The sequence below is a fragment of the Cupressus sempervirens genome, chromosome 3 (genome assembly GCF_028749045.1).
Source record: "Cupressus sempervirens isolate cs-2001-9-10 chromosome 3, ASM2874904v1, whole genome shotgun sequence".
NCBI classification, from domain to species: domain Eukaryota; kingdom Viridiplantae; phylum Streptophyta; class Pinopsida; order Cupressales; family Cupressaceae; genus Cupressus; species Cupressus sempervirens.
The window spans coordinates 467,199,472-467,212,106 of record NC_143120.1 but is presented as its reverse complement, the minus strand read 5'-3'; positions in this window follow the sequence as shown (position 1 = coordinate 467,212,106).

The window sequence follows — 12,635 nt, the reverse complement described above, 5'->3', positions numbered from 1 at the left end:
ATCCACAACCACGTCCACCATGATGGAATGAGACCTCATTTTGTGAGTATCACCAAAACAAGGGACATAAAACCATCAACTGTATAAACTTACGTCATAAAGTCTAGGACATGATTGATGCTGGTGAACTTGTGGTAGATGGACATAACAAAAACTCGGACCACAAGGCGTTCAAAGAGCCTTTCCCACCTTATGAAAAAGGAGAGACTTCGAAACTAGAACCCTACAATAAGGTCAACTATACGTATTCCAATGATGACAATGTCATTCACATGGTTGAACATGTAGATTTTCAATACTGCGACGTTATTACCATAAAGGGGAAGCAAGATAACGATAAACCCAAGACACCATTTGTCTTGAGAGGCCCTACTTCCAATGACATGGATAATACATCTTCGCAACACTGTGCTAACGCTGTTACTCGCTCTCATGCAAAATTGGTGCTCAAAGGCCCTACACCTCCTACTTCAAATCTTGAACAACACAAGGACAAAGCCCTTGCTGGTCCATCCGGTAAAGGTGCAAAACACATGACAAACTTGACTGCAACCAGTTATAGTGTTCTAGATCAACTGAAATGAACCAATGCTCACATTTCTATATTTTAGCTGCTTAAAATCTCGCCCGCTCATAGGCAAATTTTGGACAAAGCCCTCATTGAGGCAAACGTTCCTCAGGATCTTGATCTTGAACGATTTCAATCCACGGTAGGTCACCTGACCTCACCTCATCTTATGACCTTCTCTGAGGAGGATGACAACTCACTGAATCACCCACACAATCAGCCTCTACACATTAAGGTTATGATCCACCAGACACGTGTTCGTCGGGTACTCATTGACAATGGCGCTGGCCTAAATATTGTTTTTGTGACTCTGCTTAGACAATTGCATTATTCTGAGGACTCTATTGATCCTCGACGAAAGATCACTATTAAAGAATACGATGAAGTAGAATGAAAGTCACTAGGTCTTGTGACTTTACCAATTCGCGTCGGTCCTGTCGAAAGGGATGTCACCTGTCAGGTGCTTGACATTCCCTTAGCCTACAACATTCTGTTGGGACGGCCATGGATACATGAGATGCGCGCTGTGCCATCCACATACCACCAATGCATTAAATTCCCATTTCATGGCTCTGAAGTTACTATTCCTGCAACTACTAGCTACACTTGCAATATGCTCAAAGCTGCTGAATCTTTCATCCCTGCTAACCATGAGTCTACTGATTGTCACAAAAATAAGCTGAAACAAATTGAGTAGTCATTTAAATTGAAAGAAACTGGTATGGGAGAGTACCACATGGAACCAGTGTTATCATTAACATCAATTCCAGAATCCCCTCGACATTTTGGGAGACCCTCACTAGCAAAGAAGCCATTCATGTTGGCACCTCAGACCAAGTTTAATGGCTCTTTTGTCAAAGCTATAGTTCCCTTAGAAGATGAAAGTGAAAATAGAGCCATTGCTGCATGGATTTACAAAGAAGAGTCTCCAGTAGACCTAACATAACAAGTTCGAGAAATCACTCCTAAGAAGTATGGACCTGGTCTTAAGCTTATGAAGCGTTTTGGCTACAAGGGAACTGGCACTATTGGGTGAAATAACAATGGTCTAATAGATCCTGTCAAAGCAACAACTCGAAGCAATAGTGATACAACTGGCCTGGGGTTCAAGAAGGTCCCTTTCCATTTGGGATCCAATAAATTCATACCCATACCTGAGAGTTCATCTGAAAATGAGTCACAATTTGAATCAGGTACTCAAAAGGAAGAATCTGATGATGAGGATTCTTACCCTCATCCTATTCCTTATGATCTTGCTAAATTCTTTGCTGAGCCAGATGACTTTGTGCCACGTGTTAGCACTTTGGATGATACTAGTGATTCTTCTGAGGACAATACTGAGCAACTCAAATATCATTCAGAAAAGGGAGAATCTAGTCGGTAATGCCATATTGAGTATTTGTGTAAGAATCCAGAAGCTAAAGGAGAGTATGTCCCTATCACTATTGGGGAGTTCTATAGTCTCTCACCATGTAGCACTGATTCTCATGAATATGAATTTGATAATCTTTCAGAAGCGACTACTGATAAAGACATTGACCAAGTGCATGTCTATGAAAATCAAATCAAAGTGAGTGAAACGTCTAGGGATAGGTCACAGGGGTCTGATCCAACTAGTGTCTTAGAGTCATCAATTACTAACGTTCGTACTTCGAGACATTTGAATACACCTGTGGGTGAGGTCGCCGTAGGTCTCGAATTGCTGGTCCACACATTTAATAACTATACTGTGAACACAATTGAACTAGCCACTACTCTCTCACTCGCACATCTCGAGCTTATAGACTGGAACCCCAATACATCTAACAAAGTCCCCATGTTCCAGAATGACTATACTCTTGCCTGTTACCTAAACGCTATCGAACTTGTAACGTCTTCCACCAATGAGCAGAGCGTCAACATGACTGAGGCCGACATCGAATATCTCAGTCACATAATTAAAAAGAAAAAATGCAAGAGGTCCGATGGTGAAAACCACATTGTGGCAGTGTTGGATCCAAAAATAGTAAAAACAAAAGACGTATCCAAGGGTGAAAACCTCTCTGAGGCGCCCGCGGATGAGATATTTGATGTCCTTCCCAGTCACTTTTAGGAGAGATCATCAGTGTTAATAGAGCCAACACAACCAATTAACTTAGGCACAGAAGAACATCCTCATGTGATACATCTGGCTCAGTCATTGTCAACTGAAGAAAAGGAACAATTCATTGCCTTTTTCAAGGGAAAGAAAATAAATTTTGCCTGGACATATTTTGACATGCCAGGATTGGATCCTGATCTTATTATGCATCACTTGTCCATAACACCAAGCATTAAACCAGTTAAATAGAAGCTTCAAAAAATGCATCCTCATGTTGCATTGCTAGTCAAAGCCGAATTGGAGAAACTTCTGAAGGTTGGTTTCATTCGTGCAATTGACTATGCTGAATGGATATCCAATATTGTCCCTGTGTCCAAGCATGATAAGTCTATCAGAGTTTGTAGAGATTTCCGTGATCTTAACTTGGCGTGTCCTACAGACGACTTCCCACTCCCTAATATTGATATGATTGTGGACATGACAGCTGGCTATGAGATGTACTCACTTATGGATGGTTTTTCTGGATACAATTAGATAAAAATTGCACCAGAAGATCAAGAGAAAACAACCTTCACATGTGCATGGGGAACCTTTTGTTGGAATGTGATGCCATTTGGTTTAAAGAATGCTGGAGCTACATATCAGCGGGCTGTTACTACAATTTTCCATGACATGATGCATAGAACTATGGAGGACTATGTTGATGATACTTTGGTCAAAAGTGCTAAACGCAATACCCATTTGCACAATTTGGGACCAATCCTAGATCGTATGGAAAAATTTAGTCTTTGGCTCAATCCTAAGAAGTGTGCATTTGGTGTCACATCAGGAAAACTGTTAGGATATATTGTTTCTGCAAAGGGAATTGAAGTAGATCCAGAAAAAGTATAAGCAATAATGGACATGCCACCACCTCGAAACATCATTCAGATGAGAGGACTATAGGGAAGGCTTCAATCTATTCGCAGATTTATTTCACAATTGGCGGATAAATCACAACCCTTCACAAAGACCTTACATAACGGTGTGAAATTCAATTGGAGCCAGGATTGTGAGCAAAGCTTAACACAGATTAAACGATATCTTGTCAATCCACCAATCCTGATGCCTCCTATGCATGGAAAACCTTTGCTTTTATACATTTCAGCTATTGAAACATCTTTGGGAATCCTATTGGCTTAGGAAGACAATGATAACAAAGAAAGAGCTATTTATTACTTGAGCCGAACATTGGTCTCTTATGAGAAAAACTATAGTATTATTGAGAAAGCTTGCTTGGCAATTGTCTTTGCTTCCCAAAAGTTGAGACACTACATGCTTTCCCACACTACATGGCTTGTGGCTAAAATAGATCCATTAAAGTATTTGCTCAGTAAGGCAGCTCTCACAGGAAGATTGGCTAAATGGGTCATGATACTAAGTGAGTTTGACATCCAATATGTTGAACGCAAAGCTATAAAGGGACAGGCAATTGCAAACTAGTTGGCTGAGGCACCAATACAGAGTCTTCTACCAATAAACATTGATTTTCCAGATGATTCAATTCTAACACTCACTCACCATACATGGGTTATGTTCTTCGATGGATCCTTCACGCAACAAGGATCAGGTGCTGGATTACTTTTCATCACACCACAGAAATACTCATTGCCCAAAGCATACAAGATTCTGTTTCCTTGTACAAATAACATCGCTGAATATGAAGCTTTGATCAATGGTATGAAAATTGCAGCTGAATGGAGAGTAGATCAATTGGATATCTTCGTGACTCTCAGCTTGTCATCAACCAAGTAAATGATGTGTATCAAACAAAGGATGAAAAACTAGTTCCTTACAAGCGCATGGTTGATGACTTGACAAAATATTTTGCACACATCACCTTCCAACAAGTTCCACACGCAGATAATAAAGTGGCTGATGCCATGGCCACTTTGGCCTCCCTTCTACAAATGCCAGAAAATGATCTCTGACACGAGTTCTTGGTGGAAGCGTTACACTACCCAGCCTATGACACACCTGATTCCAAGATGATCTGTTCTATTATAGGACAAGAATCATCCCGCTACCATCACATCTATTCCTACCTTCGTAATCAAACCGTTCTGGAAGGTCTGACCCAGAATGAGAAACGTTACCTAATCCGCAACGCTTCACATTATGTCATTATTGCTGATGATCTATATAGGAGAGGTCTTGAAGGAACACTCCTTAGGTGTTTAGAACCCGACGAGTCCAAACGTGCACTAATTGACGTTCACGAAGGCATTTGCGGATCTCATTCCAATGGCCTAACACTAGCTCGCAAACTCCTTCGTGCTGGTTACTACTGGCCTAAAATGGAGCAAGAAGCTATTAAATATGCTAGGTCCTGCAAACAGTGTCAACTACACGGGAATCTCATTCATGCTCCAGCTAGAGAGTTGATTCCCTCTACTACAACATGGCCATTTCAACAGTGGGCCTTTGACTTGGTGGGACAGATTCACCCAACCTCTTCTAATGGGCATAAGTTCATTATCATCGCTACAGATTATTTCACGAAATGGGTAGAGGCAGTCCCTCTCACAATTGCTGATGGCAAAACTGTAGCGCTTTTTATCACAAACTACATCATTTGTAGATATGGTATACCGTCCTCAATCATTACTGATAATGGAGGACAATTCAAAAATAAAGACCTTAAGGAACTGTGCAAGAAATTCAAAATTACACAACATTGGTCTTCCATTTATTACCCCCAGGGTAATGGCCAAGTTGAGGCATCCAAAAAGGCAATCCTCAAAATTCTTCATCGCACAGTTAGTAAGTCAGGGCAAGACTGGCATCTCCAGATCAATCCAGCCCTGTGGGCATATAGAACAAGCATTAGAACTCCAACGGGCATGACTCCTTTTGAGTTGGTATATGGGGCGGATGCTGTGCTTCCGATAGAGGTCGAGATTCCTACCTTGAGAATCTCTATGAAAGGCCTTATCATAGATGATGACTATAGGATAGCCCAGCTTCAAGAACTTGTGTTGCTGGATGAACGACGACAAGTGGCCTATGATCATTTACGAGCATATCAACAAAGAATGGCACGAAGCTACAATAGGAGAATTAGGCCACGTGACTTCCAGCTGGGTGATCTCGTCCTAAGAGAAAATCCTAAGAATCAACAACAACGAATGCAAAAGGGAAAGTTTGAACCAAACTGGCTAGGTCCTTACATCATTACTGCAGTATATGGATCTGGCGCCTATCAACTTTCTATAATTGAAGGAGAAGTGCTTAAAGAGCCTATGAACACTCTCCACTTGAAGCGGTTTTAGAGTTGATTCAATCTTAGCAAGCTCTCTGTACATATCTAAATGTTCTGAAAAAATCCTAAAAATCAAAAAATGTCCTGAAAAAATCCTAAAAATCAGAAAAAGTCCTGAAAAAGTTGTTACCCTGGTAAAAACCTAGCAATAGGTGCCTTTGTATTACCCAAAAAAAAATAAAAAAATAAAAAAAAAATCCTGCCAAGAAGGTGAAAACCTGGTAAATAGGCGCCTCTTGTTAGTCACTTTCATGCTTTTTCTTTCCTGCTTTTCCTGCTCATGTATCCATGGATTGAGTCTTGTCATAGCTCAGGGGAATTTCCCCTTTAGTGTCACTCTTTTTGAGATTCTCCTCATAGAATCTCCTTCGTAACAGTCACCAGTCGTTCTGACTGCGTCTACCTACTATCACCAGTGTCACTCTTTTCCAGATTCTCCTCATAGAATCTCCTTTGTGATAGTCACCAGTTGTTCTGACTACGTCTACCTACTGTCACCAGTGTCACTCTTTTCGAGATTCTCCTCATAGAATCTCCTTCGTGACAGTCACCAGTCATTCTGACTGCGTCTGCCTACTATCACCAGTGTCACTCTTTTCGAGATTCTCCTCATAGAATCTCCTTCGTGATAGTCACCAGTCGTTCTGACTGCGTCTGCCTACTGTCACCAGTGTTACTCTTTTCGAGATTCCCCTCATAGAATCTCTTTTGCAATGGTCACCAGTTGTTACAGCTATGTCTGCCTACCGTTGCTCGGGTCATGTCTCAAGATTCCTTTTTGAAAGATCTCTTTTGCGTTAGTCACCAGTTGTCCTGGCTGTGTTTGCCTACTGTCGCTTAGTTCTTCTTAGGTTCTTCATCGTGAAGATTCCTCTTTGACCTCAGTCACCAGTTGTTCTAACTGCGTCTGCCTACTGTTGTCACCCTACTGAAGAGATTTCTTTCTTACATATTCTGGACATTGACACTTGACATCATCCCGAAAACATTAAACTCAATGATATACTTGTTTGGATATGCTGAGCATTTTCTTTTATTGCTTTGTTTTTCTTTATCATATCTCCTCGAGCAACTTGATGATGTCATCTTCGACTAGAGAAGTAATGATTGGGGGCATGATCTTTTTATATGCTTTCTGTTTGCGGTTTAGTTCCAATAAATTGATCTATTCCTATCAGAGGGGTGTCCACTATAAGAGCCTCCATTTCGTATTGGATGGCAGTGTGTACCTCAACTCCTTTTATACAGATATGTCAATGATATTGGTTCTTCTCCTTGTTTGTTGGAGTGAACTCTTCATGCTATAGTACATACTGATGCTCATCCTATTAAGTGAACGTATAGGTCACTGCGAGTATATTTAGCACACTTCTGTCTCAGGTTACAAACGCAAGGGTCATTGTGGACAACATGAATATTGAATACTTCGCATAAGAGGAATCTCCCGTGTGTTTGGTGTGCCTGTCATGCAAGCAACATTCAAGTCATCCTAGCATTCATGCTTTGATGCTTATGTTAACTTGCTACATTAAAAGGGACAAATGTTCTGGTCATTCTGGCTTCTTGTGCCTCAAATGCTTACATTTAATCCCGACATCCCAATAACGTATGTTATATTCATATTTTCATGATTGCAATGTCAATGAGAGTTGTATAACATATGAGCTTTATTTTTTATCCAGTGATGATAAATTGTCAAGGCTTGGTAACCAGACCTAGGGTTGCATTTAACATAGTCTTGCATTACATACTCCATTTGCATTAGCATGCAATTCGATGGTAATTCTGTTCATACTCCACATGCATCAGATTCTTCCACGGCTGCACAAGCATTTGGTTCATCAATTCTCGCTCCTCAATAGAATACTTGTGACTGTCAAACAAAAAACACACAACACTATGTCAGATGTCAGTTCATACATGTGTTCTATCTAAACATACATCTCATGTACATCAGAGCAAAAAAAAACAGACAATGACATGTACACAGGAATACTCGGCTCAAAATCTCGTGTATATATATTAAAGAATGGGTCAGTACAAAAAAATGGGCGCTACTCGAGCACAATCGATCAAAAATGATACATCTGGTGTTGGCACACCAATCGATACATAGCTAGAGATCAAAATAAAAGTCAGGCATAGAGCATCTAACTCTGTCCCGAACTCTCACCTCTAGGAGGAGCAGGAGGAACAGGGGCAACAGGTGGTGGAGGCGGTGGTGGCATATTCGGCCTGACACGAGGTCGTGCACCTCCAGACTCTCGTGCGTACTGAGAGAATCGCTGCACCTGCAATGTCTCATCAGGTACTGCACTAGTGTATGCAGCATAATAATATGCAGCTCGAGCAGACTAGAAGCGGATCTCATCCTGTGCTAGCCCTAGCCTCCGCTCTGTAGCCTCCGCGCACTCTCTATGGCGATCTATCTCTCTCAGTCTCTCTACCAGCTGCGCATCCCTGACTGCCACTGCAATCTGCAACTCTCCCAACTGTCGGGAGGCTGCATGAACCCGCTCTCGGTACCGTTGTACCACATCCTGTACCCCACCTACCAGCTGATCCGACATATCCTCATCGACCATCTTTGGTGTATGCTGCTGTGGAGGTGCCTGCTGCGGTTGAGGTACCTGCTCCTGTGGGACCTCCTGCTGAGGGACCTGCTCCTCTGCCCTCTGCCTCCTCCGACGACTGTGTCCCGCTCCAATGCCCCCAGCACTTGGGTCTGATCCCATTTGCTGTGGGGAAATAGGTATCTGCTGTACCCAGTGCTGGACTGGTGGTGGCACTTGTGGCTGTACTTGTCCCTGCCCCTGTACCTGCCCTGCCATCCTTAGTGGATCTGTGAAGCGTGGGAATGGATGGCTCATCAAAAATGCTTGATATGCAGGCGTCATCCCGGCATCTACTACCTCTGGTAGGTAGTCCCACTGAACTGCAACAAGGCTGCGAATATCTATCATGGATCATCCTGGATCCATTCGTGGAGGCCATCCCCTCTCTGTATCCTTCTACACCCTGGCATAGGCACAATACTCAGCCGAAATGTCCTGTGGTCAGCCATACTACTGCCACACTCGTGAGATGACAAATCTCTCTATGACTGATGTCGTCTTGCCTGCCAGCGGTCGAGAACTAAACATCCAGGGCAGCTCTCTCGGGGCATCATCCCAGTCCTCTGTCTCTCTCCAAGGTTGCCATATAACAGACACCAGGTCATCGAGATGTGTCCGCCAATGCTCAATCTTACCCAGGTGGGCCTGGGTAATATGCCCTCAATATCTACAGATGTAGGGCTCCATGGGCTCCCGAGAATCCTAAAAAATCAGCCTACATACAGGGAGATGCTCCCAGGCCCAGATCTGTAGCACATAAACACCTGTTGCCATGGTCTTCTTCTTATGGAAGACGACCTCATGCATCTCATGAAAAAGATGGGCCAACATACATTGACCCCACCCAAAGATCTCAGGTGCCTCAACCATCCTACAGAGCATGACACCCCATCCACACTCCAACCCATGCTATCCCCTGTCAGGACATAGGAAGCAGCTCAAGAAAATACCCAACACAGATGCTAACCTGTGTGTAGGTCCATAAGTATGCATCAACTCATCCCAGTTGATGGCCCTACCTCGCGGTAGCTCTCTCTCAAAAATAATGGATAGTGCCTCTGTCCCTAATCGAGGCACTGTATCATACACGATGCGGGCACCGTGAAAGGGGATCCTCAAGATCCTCCATATGTCCTCTGGTGTGATGGTCATCTCACCCATCGGCAAATGAAATGTGTTCATCTCTGAATGGAAACACTCTACCAATGCAGTCAGTAAACCGTGATTCACCATCACGGCTGGAATCCAGCATAGTGAAGACAAACCCAATCGGGCAATGTGTGCCCGATCTGCGTCATCCAAACTCTGCAATAACTCTCCATAAGGCGGATAATGAGATCTAAATGATACGTCTTCGAATACCTCCTGCACGCACAACAAAAAAAATGACAAACAAACAATCAGTATCAAGTCGAATCGAAGCATCAAAATGAAATAAAATGCAATTTCTAAATGCGAAAATCACAAAACTGGCACAGAATTTTGCACGAGATTGGTGAAATCTCGCGTGAAGACATATGGTTTCGCGCGAAATAGTTCTCTCTTCGCGCGAAGAATCTCGCCTTCGCGCGAAAATAGATCTCCTCATGCGAAGATAGATCATCTCGCACGAGAAAAGAGATTCTCGCGCAAAACAGGATTTGCCTCACGCGAAAAATCTCCATCTTCGCGCGAAGCCAAAATCGCCTCGCTCAAAGATATTCCGGCCGCGTGCGAAGAAACAACACATCCTGTTTCTTCGCACGAAGAAAGAAGATCTTCGCGCGAGAAGAGATCAGTCTCGCGCGAAGAAAGAATTGAACATCCTAAAACATGCTAAAAACGTGCATAAATGAACTCGAAATGCGTGAAAATGAAAGTACGAAGATGGAAGATTGATGACTCACCGATGGTCCGTAGTCTGCTGGCCGACTGTGTCGTCTGGAGCGCTCAAAATGATGATATCTCAAGTTCACTGCCATGTCTATATCAGAGCTCAAAATCACTACAAGACAAAAGCACAAATGAATTGAAAATGACCCTTCAAGCCATTACATAGGTGTTGACCAAAATTTTCAAAGTGCTCGGATTTGCGCAAAAATCACACCCCTTGTTAATTGGACCATTCTGGATCCATTTTCGGGATCAAATTCGAAATCTGACACACCTAAGAGCCTTAAAAATGCATTTTAAAATTTTGAGGACCGACATGATCGAACGCTTGTGCAGTCCAAAATCTTTCTGATACTTTATAATTCTTGGAATCCTTTCAACTTTACATTCTCCATATTTCCAAATTCATTTTGAAAATAGTCAACTTAAGTCAACTGTGGCTGACTCTGGTCAACTTTTGGTCAAACTTGGTTTTTTTGCGACTTCGCATCATTTCAAATCAACCCAATCTTTAGATTGTTTTGATTCCTTCTAGATTCTGCTGACATGATATACTGCTTCAAATCATATTTCTGGTGTGTCATCTTTTGATTTTGCTCCTGAGGGGGCAGGATGATTACATCATTAAATACATTTCTCGGGGCATCTAGTTCCCATCTTATGTCCTAGTCACTTGGGGCATCTCATCACTTGGGGCTTTTTGTTCCCTTCTATTTGACATCTCTGCCATCTATCTTATCTTTTCATCAATTGATCAACCTTATAACAACTCTTCTTAGAGTTCGATGGACAGGTATTGGGATAGTCTAAACCCCGACTCCTGAGGATCAAACCTCGTTCTGGGGATGATTCTATGACTCATGATGGGACCTTGTTATCTTTTATCAATTTCGGGTATATAGGTGTTCTATCTGGATCCTTGAAGGTTAAGCTCCATTCTGGAGATAATCTTCTAAATGCTATTACTCTCAGGTATCTAGGTGTTCTATCTGGATCCTTGAAGATTAAACTCTGTTCTGGAGATAATCTTCTAAATGCTATTACTCTCGGGTATCTAGGTGTTCTATCTGGATCCTTGAAGGTTAAGCTCCGTTCTGGAGATAATCTTCTAAATGCTTATCAATATCGGGTATCTAGGTGTTCTATTTGGATCCTTGAAGGTTAAGCTCCGTTCTGGAGATAATCTTCTAAATGATTATCAATATTGGGTATCTAGGTGTTCTATTTGGATCCTTGAAGGTTACGCTTCGTTCTAGAGGTAGTCTTTTAAATGCTATTAGCTATCTAAGTGTTCTACTTGGATCCCTTAGGATTAAGCTCTGTTCTAGAGATGGTCCTTAAAAACTTATCAATTGGTCTCCATGTCATCAACTTCGGAACCAATCTCATCTTTGCATCATGCTTTCTGATTTTCTTTGAATTAAAGGTGCTGCTCGCACATTCATTCAAAGAGGGGCAAAATGTAATACCCCAAAATTGGCTCATTGCCATTATACCAATTCTGGTCTATTCCTGATAATTTCAAAGTCCTATTCTAATAGGCAATTCTCATTTTGCTATTCGCTACTTGACTTAATTTTCAGATGCAGAAAACCTAAATCTGCATTCATGGTCCTTATTATTTAATTCCTATAGTATTTACTCGTATTAGTCACATTAAACCTATTGATTAATATTTAATTTAATTATTAAGTATTTATACTTTAATTAAATTATAATTATATCCTAAGGCTAATGTACTATGGAATTAAATTTATTTAATTTAATAAATACGCCTATCTTAATTAATTAAATATAATTATTTAATTAAATGGGAAAGGTATTTCTAATTAATTAAAAGAAATTATTTAATTAAATGGAGTACTTACTTCTAAATAATTAAACAAAGTTATTTAATTAAATGGGAAGACATTCCTAATTAATTAAATGAAGTTATTTAATTCAACAAAAATGTCTCTAATTAATTAAAGATTATTTAATTAAATAGAAAAAAGTAATTATGAGAGCACATTTCATTTTATTAAATTAAATATCTCAACAAAATCTCTCTTCAGTTCAAAAAGGGGAATTTCCAGTTCACTATTGATCAAAAATGAGTTAACTCAGTTAACTCCTTTTTCTACTCAAATTAAAACAGTTAACTCCTTATTTTACTCAAATTAAGTCTGTTAACTCCCTTTAATTTGGGAATCTCCCTTT